Here is a 19,640-nt window from a genome sequence, read left to right as displayed (position 1 = left end):
CAGAATTTAGTGCTAGGAGGAGAATTTAGATATGATTTAAGCCACTCCTTTTATTTTATAGAGAAGGAAGGTGCAGACAAGAGAAGTAAAGAGACTTGTCACATCCTGAGCCAGAGTTCTTCTCCAATACCACTCACTGCCTACCAGTTTATTTTTTAATTACAGCAGAGAGCAAGTGCCTTGAGGACAAGATCTCTCTTTTTTTGATGTTTTCACTAACCTTATTTAAGGTTTTCAAGGCAAAGACACTGGAATGGTTTGCCATTTCCTTCTCTAGCTTATATTTTATAGGTGAGGAAATTGAGGCAAATAGGGTAAAGTGACTTGGCTAGGGTCACACAGCTAGTAAGTGGCTTTTTTGTTGAAGTAACTGGGATTAAATGACTTGCCCGGGGTCACACAGCTAGTAACTATTCAGTGTCTGAGGCTGGATTTGAACTCTGGTCCTCCTGACTTCAGAGTCAGTTATCTATCCACTGAGCCATTTAGGTGTCCCACAAGTAAATGTTTTATACCAACTTTGAACTTAGAAAGATGAGCTGTCCTGACTCTAGGCATGATACTCTATCCACTGTACTACACTTCTCTGCTTTACACATAGATGTGTAACAATTATGTATAGAATAGAATTGAATTCTCATGTAATGTTACATGAGGCTCTATGTTGGTGTTTTGTTCCTGTACTAAAGTGTAAGTTAGTAAGAGGCTAAAGCATAGAGGATTACTTATCTAAAGTTTGTATTCAAACTCCTTTCTTTTCCTTTCCTCTCTTTGTCTCCAAATACATATACCATAGGCTGAATTGTATTTCTCTTAATTCTAGTGCCATCCTTCTGTGATTTATTTCCAATTTATACTGTTTATAATAATAATAATAATAATAATAATAATAATAAGTTTTGTATGTTTTCATGTTGTTCCCTTCATTTGATTGGGAGCTACGTCAGAGAAGGGATTGATTTTTTTTAAAAACCCTTTCTGTATAGCCTCAGCACTTAGCATATAATAGGGGGCACATAGTATAAATTTTTATTGACTGCCTAATTGATGAAATTAGCAAGTAATATCAACATATGACCTTGGAAGTGATTAGTAGACCACAGCAACCAGGATAAGGAAAGAAAGATTTAAGTAGATGGAACATATTTTTAAAAAGAACAATAAACAGTTTTTTAAAAGTAGTTTAGAATAAAACAAAGAAGAAATAGTTGGAAACATGTAAAGCAATATTCTGATGTGATGACTTGGTGACCTTGAGGAGGTATGGAACTTTAGCATGAAGACTGAGGGACTATATACAGTATCCTACCCTAGAGAATTAGGGTGACATGAAATACTCCCAGGTATTGGAACTAGTTTGGATACAATCTTACCCAGAGACAGGAGATGAACGGAATGGCTCCTGAAGGATCTAGTCGGCCTGAAGGGTGTTACATATTAGCTATGAGGCTTTAAGACACTGTAGAGATTTAGATAGACCATACTCAGCTAGGGAAAGGGATAGTATATGGGGAATTGTCCCACTGGCGGAAGCTTGTTGTAGGTCAGTGACTGTGGTGGGGAACACAAGCAACTCAAAACACTCTTCAGCACATGTGGTGGTTGGTGTCTTTGAGTCTATTGAGTCTTCAGTCTAATGAATTTCTTTCTTAATGAGTACGATCTTGTGAGTATTCAGTAAGCATTTACCAAGTCATTGAGTGCCAGGCACTATTCAGGATGCAGGGGTTGCCCAGACAAAAATGAAACTTTGACTGCTCTAGAAAAGTTTATATTTTGTTGGGAAGAAATGATACTTACTCAGATAAATGATACAAAGTGATTTTGGGGGTCTGATTGGGGAATCTGGAAGGGCCTGTAGGAAGAAGACATACAAGTTCCAAAAAATAGAGGTAATCAGAAAGAACATGGAGGACAATCCATATAAAGGCATAAAAACAGAAGATTGAACATCCTATCAAGAGATCATTAAATGGACCAGTTGGGCTAGAGTGTAGGAGATGGATTTAATCTGTTTAATTGTTTAATCTGGCTGGAAAGATGAGGATGGATAGAACAATGGATAAAGTGCTGGATCTAGAGTCAGGAAGACTCATTTTGCTGAGTTCAAATTCTGTTTCAGACACTTGCAATTTTGTGACCCTGAATGAATCATTTAATCCCATTTCTCTCAGTTTCCCCATCTGCAAAATGAACTAGAGAGAAAAATGGCAAATCATTCCTATATTTCTGTCAAGAAAACGCTCAAATGAGGTCACAAAGAGTTGGACACAGCTGAACAAAGAATAAGAAGAGTTTTTAATGCCAAATAAAGGAGTATGTATTTTATCCTGGAGGCATAAGAGAACATTGAAATTTTGGGAATCTACATTTCATGACTGCTTCATATATGTCTTGCCTCTTTTTATTTTTTATTTTTAAATTTATTTTCATATTTTTAAATTCAATTTAATTTTTCAACTAACAAGCATTTATTTCCTTCCTACCTCTGAAAAAAGGAAAAGAAAAGAAAAACAAGACAGAAAGACAAATTCCCACGTTGGTCATGTGCAAAAAACCATGTGGTTGTGTCTCTTCTCTTTTCCAAAATGACTTTTTTGGGGGACTCTTCAGTTTTTGTAACCATTGACCTAGTGACCCAGGCTAGAAAAGTTGAGAGGTATTAGATTCTTCCCTCTCTTTCGCTTGTTCAGTTATTTCAGTCATGTTTGATTCTTTGTGATCCCATTTGGGGTTTTTAAGGCAAAGATACTGGAGTGATTTGCCATTTCCTTCTCTAGCTTATTTTACAGATGAAGAAATTGAGGCAGAGTTAACTGAACTTGCCCAGGATCACAGTAAGTGTTTGAGGCAAGATGAACTCCTGACTCCAAGCCTGGCATTCTATCTACTGTACCACCTAACTGCCCTTGTCTCCTATCTGTTGCCAAACCCTTCCATGGAAAAATTTCCCTCATGTACCATTTCCTTTTCTATTCTCACCACCATCACTCTAAATCCATTATCACGTCTTTCCACAGTTGTTGCAACAGCTTTCTAACTGTAATTTCTAGCTCCAGTCTCTACTTTTCAACCATTCCTACTGAATACTTGTAGATGAATCTTCTTAATACATGTCATTCTCTTGCACAAAAATCTTGAATGGCTGTTTCCTGTAAAGGCAGATCCAAATTCCTGTATATGACATTCAAATTTCTCAATAGTTTTTCCTAATCCTCCCTATCTTCCCTTACTCACTACTTCCCCCATGAAATTTGGGTCTAGTCAATTAGTCCCTTCACTGTTTCCTGAGTTCCCTTCACTGTCCTCTGAGTATAGCCCCTGTATTCAGTTTATGATTTCATACATAGTGTTCCCCTGCCTAGAATACTCTATCCTATTCACTTTCTATGGCCAAATCATTAGACCTACCTCTTAAGACCGAGAATGAGTCCCATATGATTTAAAAAGTTTTCTCTATTCAAGTAGAGACTAGGTGACTATTGGTTGAGAATATTGCTGAGACATCATATGCAATGGGGAAAAACTGGAACCTTTCCCAGTAAGATCTGGAGTGAAGCAAGGTTGCCTACTATCACCATTATTATTCAATATCGTATTAGATACACTAGCCTCTGCAATAAGAGTCGAGAAAGATATTAAAGGAATTAGAGTAGGCAATGAGGAAACCAAACTATCACTCTTTGCAGATGATATGATGGTATACCTAGAGAACCCCAGAGATTCTACTAAAAAGCTATTAGAGAATATTGCTGAGGAATCTGCTTATATCAGAAAGGGGTTCATCATGTGACTTCTGAGGACTTTTTAAATTATGAGATTTTATTATTTTTCCTCTCCCAGACTTCACTATGCAGCATAACCATGTGGAAAGAGCTCTGAATCTAGAGTTCAAAGATGTAAATTCCAATCCTAATTTCACCCTTCATTAGATTGTGACCTTGGGAAAAATATCTTAATCTTAATGAGCCTCAGTTTCTTCCTCTGTAAAATGGGGATAATACTATTTGCATTACCTAACTCATAGCATTATTGTGAAAAAAGATTTTTTAAAATTATTTTTTTATAATTCAGCATTTCAAAACATATGGATAATTCTTCAACATTAGCCCTTGCAAAATCTTTTGTTCCAATTCCTCCCCTCACCCACGCCCTCCCCTAAATGGCAAGTAGTGAAGAAAGATTTTTTTTAAACCCAGTGCTGTTATTATTATTTGTAACTCATATAATTCTCCTCATAATCTGGGTCCCCATCTATCTTCAGCTTCAACATGGAGTATTTCAGGAACTCCTATTACAGTTTAAACATCCTTCCTTTCTTCCCTACCCTGCAGTATATGTTTATTTTCTATTATAGATGAAAGAACCACAAATTAAATAGGAAAAATATTTGATTAGTACAACAGAGTAATTCATAGAAAAACCAATAGGCACTAGTTTTATTGTCAGCCTTTTCTCCCACAAGCAAACAAATAAACCAACTGACAAACAGTGGGTTCACCTTCTAAGGGTACCAGTAGGAAAGAAGAAATTCCAAGAGGAAACATATACAAAAGTAGAGAAGGTATACTGCTTGTGTGTGTGTCCTGGTGGGGGGAAGAAGAAAAAAATCATTCATTTTCCCTTCTCTCAATTTGATGTTGGTAGCTAACAAGGAAATCATTGGAGATTTCTTGAATATAAGAATTTTCTTTCAAAAAATGGATTTTTATTGATATTTTTGCCTAGGTTTACTCCTCTCTCTCTTTCCCTTTTGCTCCCAGAGTACCTTCCCTTATAAGAAATAACTTTTGAAGAGGAAGCAGGAGGAGAAGAGAGAGGGGAGAGGACAAGGAAGAAGAAGAGGTAGAAGGAAAGAGAAGAAGAAAAAAGGAGTAAAAGGAGGAGGAGGAAGAGAACTTAGGAAGATTCTTGACTCCAAGTCCAGTGCTCTATCCACTGGCACACCTAGCCACCCTAAAAATAACAATAATGCTTTACAAACATTCTCTCTTTTTATATTTATTATAAAACTAGAAGGGAGGTCTTATTATTATTTCTCATTTTACAGATGAGAAATCAAGGTAGGACTGGGTTAAACCCGAAGTTACACATCTAATAAGTATCTATGGCTGAATTTTGAACAGAGCGCTCCCTTATTTCAAATCTATTGTTCCATCCACTGCTGTTTATGTTAGCAGATTACAAAGAGAAGTCAAGTTTTCGGTAGTTCCATATACTTCTGAAGGGAGCTGGAAAAGATCATACTAAGTCCACCTCAAATTTATGTTATACAATCTCAAATGGTCCCTTACTATATATTGCTATATACTGTAGCAGGGCAATTGTTTCAATACTTCTATGCACTATTCCATTCATCACACCAGTTATTTCAAATCTTTTCATCCCTCTTTTAGTATTGCATGGCACCCACTCTCTTCACTCCTTTATCTCAGTTCTGTTCATCACTTTACTGGGGGGGGGGAAGAAAACTATTTTCCAAGAACTCTTTCTCTTCTCCCCTCTTCATCTCTAACCTCATCAGTCGTATTTTAGTGACTCTACATCACCAAAGAGTGACGTAGGACCTCTAGGACCTCTCTCCCACTGCCTCTTATATGCCAAGCCTATATGCCATGTACTAAGTGCCGGAGATACCAAGAAAAGCAAAAACATGGTACCTGTCCTCAAGGAGCTCACATTCTAATGGGTAGAGAAAACATTCAAAAACTATATATAATATATTAGAGATATATATAGAACAATAAAAGGGAATCTTTTTAGGGAAAGCATTGGTAGTGTATCTCCGGCACTTAGTACATGGCATATAGGCTTGGCATGTAAGAAGCAGTAGGAGAGAGGTCCTAGAGGTCCTACATCACTCTTTGGTGATGTAGAGTCACTAAAATACGACTGATGAGGTTAGAGATGAAGAGGGGAGAAGAGAGAGAGTTCTTGGAAAATAGTTTTCTTTTTCCCCCCCAGTAAAGTATGATGAACAGAACTGAGATAAAGGAGTGAAGAGAGTGGGTGCTATGCAATACTAAAAGAGGGATGAAAAGATTTGAAATAACTGGTGTGGTGAATGGAATATTGCATAGAAGTATTGAAACAATTGCCCTGCTACAGTATATAGCTTTGCTAAAAGGAAACTTTTCCTTTTTAGTGGAAAACTGGAAAGGGTTCTTGAAGAAGGTGGAATTTGAAGTGAATCTTGAAGGAAATCAGAAAAACTAGAAAGGAGAAATGAGAATGAATAGCATTTCTGTCATGGACTATAATGGAGAAAGATTTGAAGCAGGGAGACTATTACCAACATGCAAAAAGCTACTGCAAATGTTCAGGTGTGAGGTGACAAGAGCCTGAACCAGAATGATAGCAGTATGAGTGAAAAAAAGGGACATATAGAAGATATATGAAGGTAGGAATGACAAGATATGGCTATAGATTGAATATTTGTCTTGAGTGAGAGGTACCAAGACTGTAAATCCAGGTGACTAGTAAGATAATGGTAGTCTTGACTGTAACAGGAAAGTTCAGAAAAAGGAAAATTAGGAGGGAAAGAAAATGAACTCTGTTTCTGACATGTTGAATTTGAAATGTTTCCAGGACCTCCAGTATATGTTCAAGAGGAAGGCAGGTAGGCAGGAAACAAGTATTTATTAAATGCCTACTATGTACCAGGCACTGTGCCAAACAGTGTCAAAGGCTGCAGAGAGTTCAAGAAGAATGTGGTTTGAGAATAGGTTATTAGGCTTGGCAATCATTCCAGAGAGCAATTTTAGTTGAATTGTGAGATTAGATAACAAATTGTCAAAGGTTAGAATTAAGAGGGAAGAGAAGATGTGGAGGCAGTGTATATAGATGGCTTTTTCAAGGAATTTAATTAGGAAGCAGAGTAGAGGAATAGGACAATAGCTAGTGGGGATGATTGGGTCAAGTGAGTGCATTTTGTTTTGTTTGTTTTTAAAAATGATGGAGACGGAGGGAGTTTGTAGGTAATAGGAAAGGAGCCATTGGTGGGGAGGAAAGTGAAGATTAATGAGAGTAAGAATGATATGGAGGCAATCTATTAGAGAAGACAGGATGGGATGGGTTGGGAACAAAGGTGCATATAGGGAGTTTGCCTTGCCCAGGAGAAAGGCTATACAAGACAAGAGTGAAGGAGGAGATAGTGGATCGAAACATCTGAATGATGAGGTTAGAGATGAAGAGGGGAGAAGAGAGAGAGCTCTTAGAAAAGTTTCCTTTTTTCCCCCCAGTAAAGTGTGATGAACAGAACTGAGATAAAGGAGTGAAGAGAAGAGGTGCCATGCAATACTAAAAGAGGGATGAAAAGATTTTAAATAACTGGTGTGATGAATGGAATAGTGCATAGAAGTATTGAAACAATTGCCCTGCTATAGTATATAGCAATATATAGCAAGGGACCATTTGAGATTGTGTAACATAAATTTGAGGTGGATTTAGTATGATTTTTTCTAGCTCCCTTCAGAAGTATATGAATTGAAAGGAATATGCTAGATATTAGAAATAATTCAAGACTGGGATGTGGGAAGACATGATCAATGATAGGAAAAGGGGAAAAGTGACTTGATTTGGAAGACTGGGTAGAGTTGCTTTGATTCACCAAGAGGTAGTGTTAGTAAAAGGAAGAGAATATAGTCAGCATATGAGGTAATAGCCTGGAAAGAATTGAGGATCAAAAGGATTAGAAGTCACATTAAAAAATGAAAAACAGGATTAAGGGTCACAAAGCAAAGGGAAAGATGGAATGATAAAAATATCATGATCAGATAAAGTAATGTCAGAATTCATGAACGTGGAAATAGAACATTTGTGGATGATGGAAAGATTAAGGCTATGACCATCCTTTGTGTAGCTGAAGTGGGATAGAAACATATAGAAAAAAGGTGATTGCAGAGCCATGGGAAGGACTGTAGGAAGTAATGTCAGAATGGAAAGTATCTTACACATCTATAATCTGAAAGATAGATACAATATTACTAAGCCTTCTTACCAGAAATGAATATTTTTTGGAGGGAGGAAGAGAATATCTATAAATCTATAATGCAGGTCATCATCTACATATGAATAGCACATGGTGGGGAGGGGAGATTGCTTATTTTTGGTAGTCTCTCAGTCTAGTCATGGATCTATTAATTATTAATACTTGGGTGCCAGTGTGTGCAATCAGTTCCAAATCCACCTGAGCATACTGTTTTCTAGTCCCCATCTCTGCATCTAACCCACAAGAATTCACAAAAGATTATCAGATGCCTTCCTATAATGCAAATATAATAGATTTATGCTATTTTCCTGACCTATTAGTGTAGTAACTCTTTAAAAAAAGACCATTATATTAACTGGAATGATATAATCTCAAAAATTTATTTTCCTTAATTCAGAGGGATGCTCTGAATTTTCTAAGTACTCACAACTTATCTTTTTAATTATATATTCTACATTTCTGCTAGGAATGGAAGTCAAGCTTCTCAGGTTATACTTTAAAGAATTCACCTTTTTGAAAACTGGGACAACTCTGGGTTGTTTTCAGTCCTATGGCATGAGGACTTTTCAAAGGTCACTAGTATGATTCAGTGCCCACCCCTGCCAGTTCTTTCCATACTTCAGAATGTAATGCATCTGGGATTGATGATTTCAGCCCCGGAGGTGCACTTTTATCATCTCATTTATCTGGGTTTGCAATTCTGCATTAATCTTTCGTCGTTGTTGTTCTGTACTTTCCAGTATGAACATCACTCACCTAAGAAGAGAAAGCAGAAGCAAAATAGGAGTTGAGTAGTTTTGGTTTTTTCCCACCCGAGTTCCTCCCTTTCTCCTAACACAAGCTTTTCAAAAGGCCTTTTAAGTTTTGTGCTCGAAATTTTTGTTGTAGTGTCTCTGCTTTATTGATCTCAATACTATCTTCACAGCAACACGTGGAGAGAGAACTAGACTCAGTCAGGACACTTGGGTTTGAATCCTTAGTCCAACCTTAGCTGTTAGCAATTGGCAGGTCACTTAATCTTTCAGTTTCCTCATCTATAAAATGGTTATAATTAGCCAGGCACTATTGACCTCAAGATAGAGAGCCAGCAGTTGACTCCGGAATCCAGGAGTTCCTGTCACTTGGCTCAAGTGTGACCTTGAGCAAGTTAACTCCTTTTGGTTACAGGGCAGCTTGGTCGAGTAATGGAGAGAATCTGAGGGCTGGAGTTAAAATCCTGCCTCAGACATTTATTGAGCAAACCCTGTTTGCCTCTGTTTCCTCATCTGTAAAATGGGGATAGCAATAAGACCTATCTCCTAGGGTTATTGTGATGATCACATGAGATAATAATTGTCAAGCATTTAATACAGTATTTGATATATAATAAGAGCCATTAAAATGTTGGCTATTATTGTTATTATTATTGTGGCTTTAGGCAATTGTCTGAGCAGAGAACTTGCTGACCTACTTTGGTGGAAGGATTGTTCTCCTCCAGAGTTCCTTATGCCGGTGAAATCTCAGGTCTAGCTTCTTTATCAATCTTCTCCCATACCTCACAGGATTGTTCTGGGGGGAAATATTTTATAAATGTGAGTTCTATCATTATCTTTTAATGTCCAATTAAATGCCACCTTCTCCAAAAAGCTTTCTTTGCTTTCTACTTTCCTCATTAGTAATAATGACTCCACCCTGTAGCTTCCCATCCTATCTTCTCCGCAACTCTTTAAAGCACTTAGTTCATAGATTATCAACTGAATCAGGAAAGTTCAAACCATCTGGTTCAAAAACCATCTAGTCCAATCCCCTCATTCTGTCACCTTTTCATTTGTGTCCACCTCTTCACTATCTATCTGGGGTTTTCTTGGTGGAGATGCTGGAGTGGTTTTTACCATTTCTCTAACTCATTTTTACAGATGAGGAAACTGAGGCAAGTAGGGTGAAATGACTTATCCAGACTGAGGCTGGATTTGAACTCAGGAAGAGGAGTCACTTTACATCGGAAGAAATTGAAGCTGAGGGGGTGCAGTGGGGTTAAGTAATTTGCTGAAGGTCACACAGGGAGTTGGTTGCTGAGGTAACATCTGAAGCCATATCCAATTACTCCAGTATTGGATTTATTTCTTTGTTTTCCCCACTGTATCATAATGTTTGCATAATATTTTGTATTGTAAATGTTTGTGCTCAACACCAAAGGCCATTTGATATTTTTCCATCCCATTTCATGGGTCATCTTGACCGAAAAATAACTAGGGAAGGCTCATCTTTGGAAAACTGTGCAGATCTTGCAACAATGTGAGCTGCTTGAAGGCTCATTAGTTTATCTCTTAACACCAACATTTCCCCAGAACAACTCAATCAGATCACCAGAAGACCTTAGAGAGGTCAGGTCTACTTGGAGGTAAAGGGTGACCACTATAATGGAATCACAGATTTTTCTGAGGGAAATACTAAAAGGTTTAAAAGATATATATGCTTTAAAATATATTTACAAAAACAGGTACTTGCTTTTTCTTAGATCTTCTTAGAGACCTTTTCATTCTTTCCTCTCCTTTTGCAGATGAGAATACTAAGATCATAGAAGTTAAATTATTTGTCCAAAGTCACCTAAGTCATCAAAAAATGATCAGAGACTAAGTTCTCAGATTGCAAATCTAGAATCCATTCCACTAAACTATACTGCCTCTTCACTGTAATGCTTTTTTTTTTTAATTTTCAGATTTCTCCCTCTCCACCTAAATTAGCATGTCACTCAATGCTTGTAAGTTCCTTCTTGAGTTTAACCCAAATCCCTCTTGCTGCAATTTCACCTCATTTCTACTGTGTCAGCCTTCAGTGGAACTGGAGAATAGCTGGGGTTTCCCTTGATATGGAATATGGCCTGAGGCTCTGGCAGACTCCATTCTTTTTCTGGTAAAGAGATAACTCTGACACATTCATGCTCAACACATGTTGTGGAGGTGGAGGTGAGAGTGGGTTAGAGGTTAATAATTTTATTTTGGCACCCAGGGAGCTCCCCTTGGCATCGTTCAATATGCACCTGTCTGTTAAAAGACTAAAGTAGTTGCTACTCTTGTTTTCTTGCCTGATGGTTGTTCAATGGTGAAGATGGGGACACAAATGCTCCATTGTTTTTGTCCAATTGTTTTCAATCACGTTTGACTCTTTGTGATCTCATTTAGGGTTTTCTTGGCAAAGATACTGGACTAGCTCTCTATTTGCTTTTCCAGCTCATTTGAAAGATAGGGTTAAGTGACTTGCTGAGACTTACCTACTCAGTGTCTGAGGCCATGTTTAAACTCCTAAAGATGAGACTTTTTGATTCCAAGCTCAGTGTTCTAGCCATGTGCTGGCTCTGACCTAGCTGTCCCCGAGTCAGTAGTCAATTGTTATAGAACCTAGAAGCTGTGAATTCCAGACCACTAGAGGGTCAACTCCTGGGGCCATTATATATTTCCAAGCCTGGTAATATAATGACCTTCCATTCTACTCTAATAATAGGTAACAAGGCTCAAGGCTTTAGTGTTATTTTGTCACTTTGCTATCCATATGTTGTGTGACCCTGATCAAATCCCACAATTTCTCTGAGGTTCATAATTTTGGGCAAAAAAAAGATTACTTTTGTTCATGTATATGTGTGTGTGTATATATATATATATATATATATGCAAGTATGTAATTATGTGTGTGTGTGTTTCCGGAGCTCAAAATGTTGCCTGAGAAGGATGGTTAAGTGCCCAAGCTAATGGCCAATTGTTATGACTCCATAATCTGTTTTTCTTCCTGACAATAAGTCTCCTACTCTGACATCTTTGCCCTGAAGTCAAAAGCTGGGTCAGAACATACAGTCTGAACACGAGAGAATGATTGTGGGTGTAGGAGTCAACATGGACAGTGTGGTAATTTGTTGATCACATGAGTAACTGGACTACTTTCTGGAAGCTTGAGGGAGCTCAGGCTAGAGAGTAGAGATGGAAACCTAGCCCATTTAGCCAAGTCTATTTCTCTCTCTTTTCCTTGACCTCCAAAACCTGAAACTTCTATCTTTACTTTCTAACCCCAACTAAAATGTCCACTTAGAGTCAATCTGTCAGTCAACAAGCATTTGCTATGTGCCTGGCATAGTGCTAAGTGCTGATGATATAAAGAGATGCAAAAACCACAGTTTCTGTTTTCAATTCTCATAGAAAAGAATACATATACATAACTATGTACATACAAAATATAAGAAAGGTAAATAAAAGTAATATCAGAGAGAAAGATTCACAGAGAATTCTTCAGGATCAGGTGCGGGGAAGGGATTGTCCACTGGGAAAGAAAGTAGGAGTTGAGATTGATTATAGGATTGGGTTTTGAAGGAGGCTGAGACCCAGGAGGAAGAGGTAAGGAGAGAGAATTTCAGAGGGCAGAGAGACAACCAGTGAAAAGTCACGGATTTTGGAGATGGAGTGTTGTATGAAAAGAATAAGAAAGCCAAAATTACTGGATCACAGAATACATTGGGAAGAATAGAATGGAAAAGACTGGAGAGATTGGAAGGAACAAGATTGTGAAGAACTTTAAATGTCAAACAGAATTTTGTAAGGTGTCTCAAAAGTCTGTAAGCTATTAAAACTTAAAATTGCATTACTTTTTTGGCTGCTTCTCAGAATTGTTGACTGGAGGGAAAAAAAAGAGAGGTCAGGAAGACCAGTTAGAAAGCTATCACAATAGTTTATTTAAAGACTAATAAGGGATTTTACCAGGATGGTGACTATGTGAACTGAGAAAAGGTCATAACTAGAAAGATGTTATAAAGATAGAAACTAGATTTGACAGTAGATGGGCAATGTGGGGTGAAGAGAAGATGACCTTAGGAGAATGATAATTCCCTAGACTATAAAAGAGAAGTTTGGAAAGAAGTAGAATTTGTGGTGCTGGTAGGAAAATACGTGGTCAGGTCATTAGATAGCCAAGTTCAGAGGTTCCACATACTACTGTTTTCTTGAACCTAAAATGGAAAAATCTTGATGGTTCTCCACCATAGCTCCATCCTCCATCCAAGGCTATCTCTAGGCCTCCTGATCTATATCTGGCCAATGGACTCTGGTGACTCTGAAAGAGAAAGTGAGGTTGGTGACTTTGCATGGTTCTGACTCACTTAAATCCAATTCACTTGCATGTCCTGGTATCACCTCCTTGATGTCATTGTCCTGTTTGAGAACAAAGGACAAACAATTAGAATAACAACACTCTTGGGAATTATTTTTCTGACCTTGGGCTGGGGCACAGATATTCCAGATTCCATGGGGTAGGAGAAAGAACATTGCTTTTGTAGCCAGAAGACCTTGTTTGGATTCCTAACTCTGATACTAATTAGCTATACAAGATTCTCCTTTCTACACATGACAGAATTGAACTAGATAAGATGTCAGCTTCTTCTGTTGTTATCACAGAAGAAAGCAACCAGCTCTACTTAGGAGGAATCTAGATCTCTGTCTCATTCGAAAGACCACAGCATCCACAATCTTGCTAACTTTGGACATTTTCTTTGGCTGCCCTTCTACTCTACACCATTATCATCTATTTTAGCTATTCCATCCGAGTTCACCCAACTTGGTGTTCAAGTATTCAACTTGAATACTCATTCTCTCCCACTGCTGACAACTTCCTTTTCTGAAGCTCCATTGAAAACCTTTCAAGAATGGTGTTTCACTTACTCCTTCCCTTACAAGAAGGAGGGGAGTGGTGGGTGCCCAAACGTCATCCCCTGAGAAATTCAGATGAATGCCTCCTCCTGAGTCCTGTGTGAGGGATCTTTCACTAATGGTCTTGTTAGATTGTCTGATTGACCAAGCTGCCAAATTCATCAGCAGAAGCTTAGTTAGGGACATCTCTAGAGATTATTTTCTAAGAGCTCCAGGTTTCCAAAGGCAGAAGGAATAAAGTTCAGGTGTTTAAGGAGAGGCCCAAAGGTCAGTGGGAGAGAGAAATGGGCAATAGTCACTGTTTTGCTATGAATTGGTCTAGGTGACAATTGAGTTCCCTCCTAAGTCTAATGCCATGACTTCTTTATTATCTCTGTTCACTCACCATAATTATTAATTATCTCAGAACCCCAACCCCCCATGATGCTCAGAATTCTTTTACCTTTGAATCTTTGCCTTGTATTAACTCATATTCTACCGTACCTTGAGGTCTACTTTCTTCATAATCACTCTATGAATTAGATAACATAATCATCATTATCTCTATTTTGTAGATGAGGCTGAAGGCACCCATGAACACACAATTAGTAAATGTCAGAACCAAGATTCAGATTTGATTCTAAGCCCCAAACTCTATTACACTTTATGCCAATTTGCTGCCCGGTTATTTACCCTTTATATTATCACTTCAAGAGAAGCTTGGGGATGATACCTTCTGTTAATCTGCCGGCAAGGCTTATTTATTTGGAAAAAAACCTGATTTCTCATTCATTTTCCCCTTTCCCAGTGAAGGGATGTGCTAAATTAGAATGACTGTCATATTGTGAATACCCCAGCAGTTATCTGCTGTCTGGTACATTCTATCCAGGGACAAGTAGGTAGCACAGTGCATAGAGTGCTGGGCTAGGAAGTTGAATGATTCACCTTTTGAGTTCCAATCTGATCTTAGACACTCACTAGCTATATGATCCTATGCAAGTCTGTTTGCCTCAATGTCCTCATCTATAAAATGAGCTGAAGAAGGAAATGGTCAATTCTTCCAATATTTTTGCCAAGAAAACCCCAAATGGGGTCATAAAGAGTTGAAGTTGATTAAAAATGACTGAACAACAGCAACAATAACAACATACTGTGTCCATTTGAAAATATTTTGATATTTGTGTGAATGAGAAATAGTATAAGTAAACGGTTTCAGCCTAGGAGTCAAAATGTATGCCTTATGCTTCTGGTTCTGTTGTAACTGTAATTAGGCCCTTCTGTTTTTCATAGTCTCAATTTCTCTTTTATTTTTAATGGAGAGAATAAAAGTGACCCTGTTTTATATAGATAATCTCTAAGTGGGTCATAGCGTGGTCCCATGCCATACCCAATGAGGTTTTTTATTCCCTTTTTTATAGGCTCAAGTGACATATCCATTGGAAAAAATATCACTCAGTTTTAGTTACCCTCCAATACTTCTGCCCTGGACCTCTGGGATCTTGGGTATTATTTTGGCTTTCTATTTTGTAGAGGAGAAATGGGGTTCAGAGAATTTAAATACTTTGTCAAAGTCATATAGTTAGTAAAAGTCTGAGGCAGGATTTGAACTCAGGCCTTCCTAACTTTACGTCTACTCCTTGTTCCATTATATTGTGCAGATACATAGTCTGTTAGACTGCAAAGAACACTGTACTTAAAGTCATAGGATTATAGAATTTGGATCTCAAAGAGCTAGATAGCCCTACATTCTCATTTTACAGATTGAGGAAGATGCAGCCAAAGATAATTAAGGGACTTGTCCAAGGTCACCTAAGTACTGATTAAGGAGCAGAGTGGAGACCAAATTCAAACTGGAAGGAACCTTATGTAGCCTAATGTACTAGAGAGGATGCTAGATCTAAGAGTCAGAAATGATGGTTTGGGGATAGATGATGCCTAAGATGTTTTCTAGCACAACATTCTATGATATTGTGAGTCTGTGGTTTCTATCTACATGTATTCTTCCAGAAAGACATCTGGATTGTTCCATGTGAGGCTGCTAAGCAGGGCCAGATTGCACCAGCAGTGAATTTCACGGGAGCTGGTTGGCAGAAGGGTGTGTTTGGCAAGAGTTGTTACTGGAGTTTGCCTGCAGGACGCTGTTGGTGTCATGCCACAAGAAAGGGGAAAGTGATCTAACTTAGATTTTTCAGTGTAGTTGTAGGATTGCAGGAAAGTCTCATTTGCATATGAACCAGGAGTTCATTTTCCTTAGAAAATGCAAGTCAAGACCCAGAAGAAGGAACGGAATTTCTAAATAATGATTAATCAGTTGATGTATCAAAAAAAAAAAAAAAAAAAAAAAAAAAAAGAAGAAGAAGAAGAAAAGAAAACAATTAAGGAAAGAGATGCTGAGAAAACTAGGGAGAAAAAAAGTTTTCCAAAAGACAGACCCACCCAACACACCTCAGTGGTATTTCCTCTTAGCCACCTGAATAAAAGTGACCAGCCTTCCCCAGATGCTACACAACACAAGTCAGACAGCTTGGAACAGCTCAGAGGTAAGACACCCACATTTTTCCACCTGCTGATTTTATTCATTGCTATCCAAACCCATCCTTCTTAGTGGGATGGAATTACTCTATAATATTTATGTCTTTCCTTAGGGTTTTTTTTTTTTTTACAAGTGCCTAATGTTCTCTATAATTTTGGGTCATAGATTATGTAGGCAGAGGAAACAATCCTACTTGTCCATTAGTATTTCTTTAAATAAATAAAAGTGGAAGAGGGATGAGATCAAGCAAGTTCCCTGGTCATTTTTTTAAAAATAGGAGATAGGATCTAAGTAATTTCTTTAAGAGCAATAGAGAGTAGAAGAAAAGTATATAACAACAAGATCTTTTGAAAGAGTCAAGATATTCTGAAATTTGAATTCAGTGAGGCAATCATCTCCTTAGAAAAGCATCAGCAATCTAAGCACGACATGGGTGGGTGTGAAGATTGGGCTGTCTGGCTGGGAATGAGCTGTGTGCTGTTTTTTGTTTTTTGTCTTTTGTTTTTTTAAAATGATCTCTGTCAACTTTTTAAAGGAGCAGGCAAGTTTCCACGGCTCTAGAGAAGTTTCTTACTGGAAGGCGAGTGTTCTTTGTCAAGCCATTTTCTTTTTAGAGGTCCTCCTGGGAACTAGGGATACTTTGGGTAGAGGATCACTGTAGAAAAAGTAATGGATTTGGGATTAGAGTTGGTGGATTCAGATTCTGCTGATCACCAATCATCTGTGTATCTTTAGGCAACTTACTCTCTCTGGGCCTCAGTTTCCATAGCTGTAAAATGAGGAAGCTAGACTACATGGTTTCTGATATTCCTTTCAATTCTAAATTAATAGAATTTTATTAATTTATTAGTTATTAAATCATCGGGCTATCAAATAATTAATTAATTGTTAAATCCAAATTAATAGGCTTATGACTTTTGGGGAGGAGATCAGAGATTGTCTCCTTTAGAGTTTAGCACAATTTTCCACCCTAATGAATGTTTGCTGAATCAAATGTACCTATGCTTCAAACTGAATCAGTAGACTTCTTAGAACTTTCATTTTAAGCATATTTTAAGTGTTAAAATCAGTGTGTACTCAATGGAGTAGCTGAAAGAGCACTGTTTGAAGAACTACTTTCAAATTTTGAGCACTACTTTCTATTTGTGTGATCCTGGGCAAGTCATTTAATGACTCTAAGCCTCAGTTTCCTCATTTGTAAAAGAAAGTTGACTTGATCTCAGTTCTCTTCCAGTGCTATAACTGAGATTCTGTGCAGGGAATTCTCTATCTTATTGGAATGGCTAGTGATGTATTTTTGTTCCATGCCAGAGAGAGATAGAAAGAAGCAGAGAAAAAGGCAGGAATTTATTTCATCTGGTATTTGTAACTCAATTTAATTCAATTCATTTTAGAATCATGGGATTTGGGGCAGAGAAAAAACATTTCACCCATGTCTCTCAATGTGTAGATTTAGAAACTATAAAAAACTCATGAAAATAGTTGGGTGGCATTCAAACCTATGTCATCTGATTCTGAATTCAATGTTCTTTCCACTACAACTCTCTGTCTTTCTAGGAAAGGGAAAGAAACAGGCATTTATATGGCACAACTATATGCCAGGGACAAATATGATCTCATTTGATCCCTATAGCAACCCTAGGAAGTAGGTGCTGTTCTTATCCCTACTTTATAGTTAAGAAAATTGAGGCAGACAAATCTACTGTACTACTTAGCTGCCTCATTAAACACCTACTCTCTGTAAGATTTGTCCTAGATGGCAGGAATACAAAGAATATAAAGAATCAGTATGACATCAAGCTAGATTAACTTTATTTCCTTTTCTTGGTGACAAGATGCTAAGTAGATATCTGTACTAGAGATAGACTTTACTGAGATTTTAAAAAAGCCTTTGATACTATATTATGTTCTATTATAATGGAGAAGATAGAGAGATGTGGACTAATCAATAATAAAATTACATGGATTTGGAATTGGATCAATGGTTGGACTAAAGAATAGTTGTTAATTGTTTAATGTCCATATGGCAAGAGGTCTCCAGTGGAATGCTAGTGGGATCTGTGCTTGACTCTATATTTGTTAATGTTTAATCAATGGGTTGGATAAAGGCATAGATGAAATATGTATTACATTTATAGATGCCATAAAGTTGGGAGGGAAAATTAACATTCCATAAGACAGGATCAAGATCCAAAAAGATCTTGACAGATTAAAGCATTAGGATGAATCTACAAGATAAATTTTAATAGAGATAATGTAAAGCTTGGGTACACTTGAAGCCAAAAAAATCAATTTTTCAATAATAAAGATGGGGGAAGTGGGGTGAGCTAGCAGTCATTGTGAAAAAGAATTGAGGATTTTGGTGAACTAAAAATTCATCAGTCTAGTGTAATATGGTGGTCAACAAGCCTAATGTCATCTTGGGTCACATTAAGAGAGTCAGAGCTTCTAGGAATAAGAAGGTGATAATTCTGTGGTCTTCTGACTTTGACGGATGACATATGGAGTGTTGTATTCAGTTCTGGGCACTTCAGTTGAAAAATAGTTATTAATTAGCTACAGAATGTCCAGAAAAGGGCAAACAACATGGTGAAGGGCTTGGAATCCATGTCAGATGATGATTAATGGAAAGAATTGGGCGTGTTTAGCCCGGAAAAGAGGACTCAGTAGAAAGGAATAGCTTTCTTCAAGTATTTCAAAAGTGGTTATTTGGAAGATGGATGAATTTCTGTTTTGTCCCAGAAGGGAAAGCCAAGGGCAATGAGAGGAAATATAGAAGAGACTAACATTGATTCAATGGAAGAGAAACTACCTAACAATTCGAGCCATCTAAAAGTAGAGTTTTTAATCAGAGGCTCTTCTTGGACTCTTGCCTCACAAAGGCTGAAAATGAGAAGAAAAATGTGGACCATCACTTGAGGAAGGAAGAGGAAGAATATCCAAAACACATGAAAGCACTAATGCCATTTCCATAGACTTTGATTTTTTGCCAATGGGATGTTCTACTGAGAGAGAAAGAGAGAGAGAGAGAGAGAGAGAGAGAGAGAGAGAGAGAGAGAGAGAGAGAGAGAGAGAGAGAAAGAGAGACACAGACATAGAGAGATAGAGAGACAGAGGCAGAGAAGACAGAGACAGAGGGATAGACAGAGAGAGGGAGAGAGAGAAGCAGAGAGAAGGAGAAAAACAAAGAAATGGAGAGGCAAAGAGACAGAAAGAGACAAAGACAAGATAGAGAAACAAAGAGACACAGATAAAGACAGAGACAGAGAAATACAGACAGAGACACACACAGAGATAGACAAAGAGAAAAACAAAGGGAGAAACTGAGACAGACAGAGCGGCAGATGGTTTGAAGGATAGAGAGACAGAGACAAAGAGAAAATCATCCCAGTGTATGATCTCAAAAGGCAGAGGTGAAGTGAAAATAGAGCCTCCTTAATCTCTCAGGTCATATCAGAAGGTCCAGAGTGGA

The sequence above is a fragment of the Antechinus flavipes genome, chromosome 4 (genome assembly GCF_016432865.1).
Source record: "Antechinus flavipes isolate AdamAnt ecotype Samford, QLD, Australia chromosome 4, AdamAnt_v2, whole genome shotgun sequence".
NCBI classification, from domain to species: domain Eukaryota; kingdom Metazoa; phylum Chordata; class Mammalia; order Dasyuromorphia; family Dasyuridae; genus Antechinus; species Antechinus flavipes.
Note: the sequence above shows the minus strand (reverse complement) of the source record.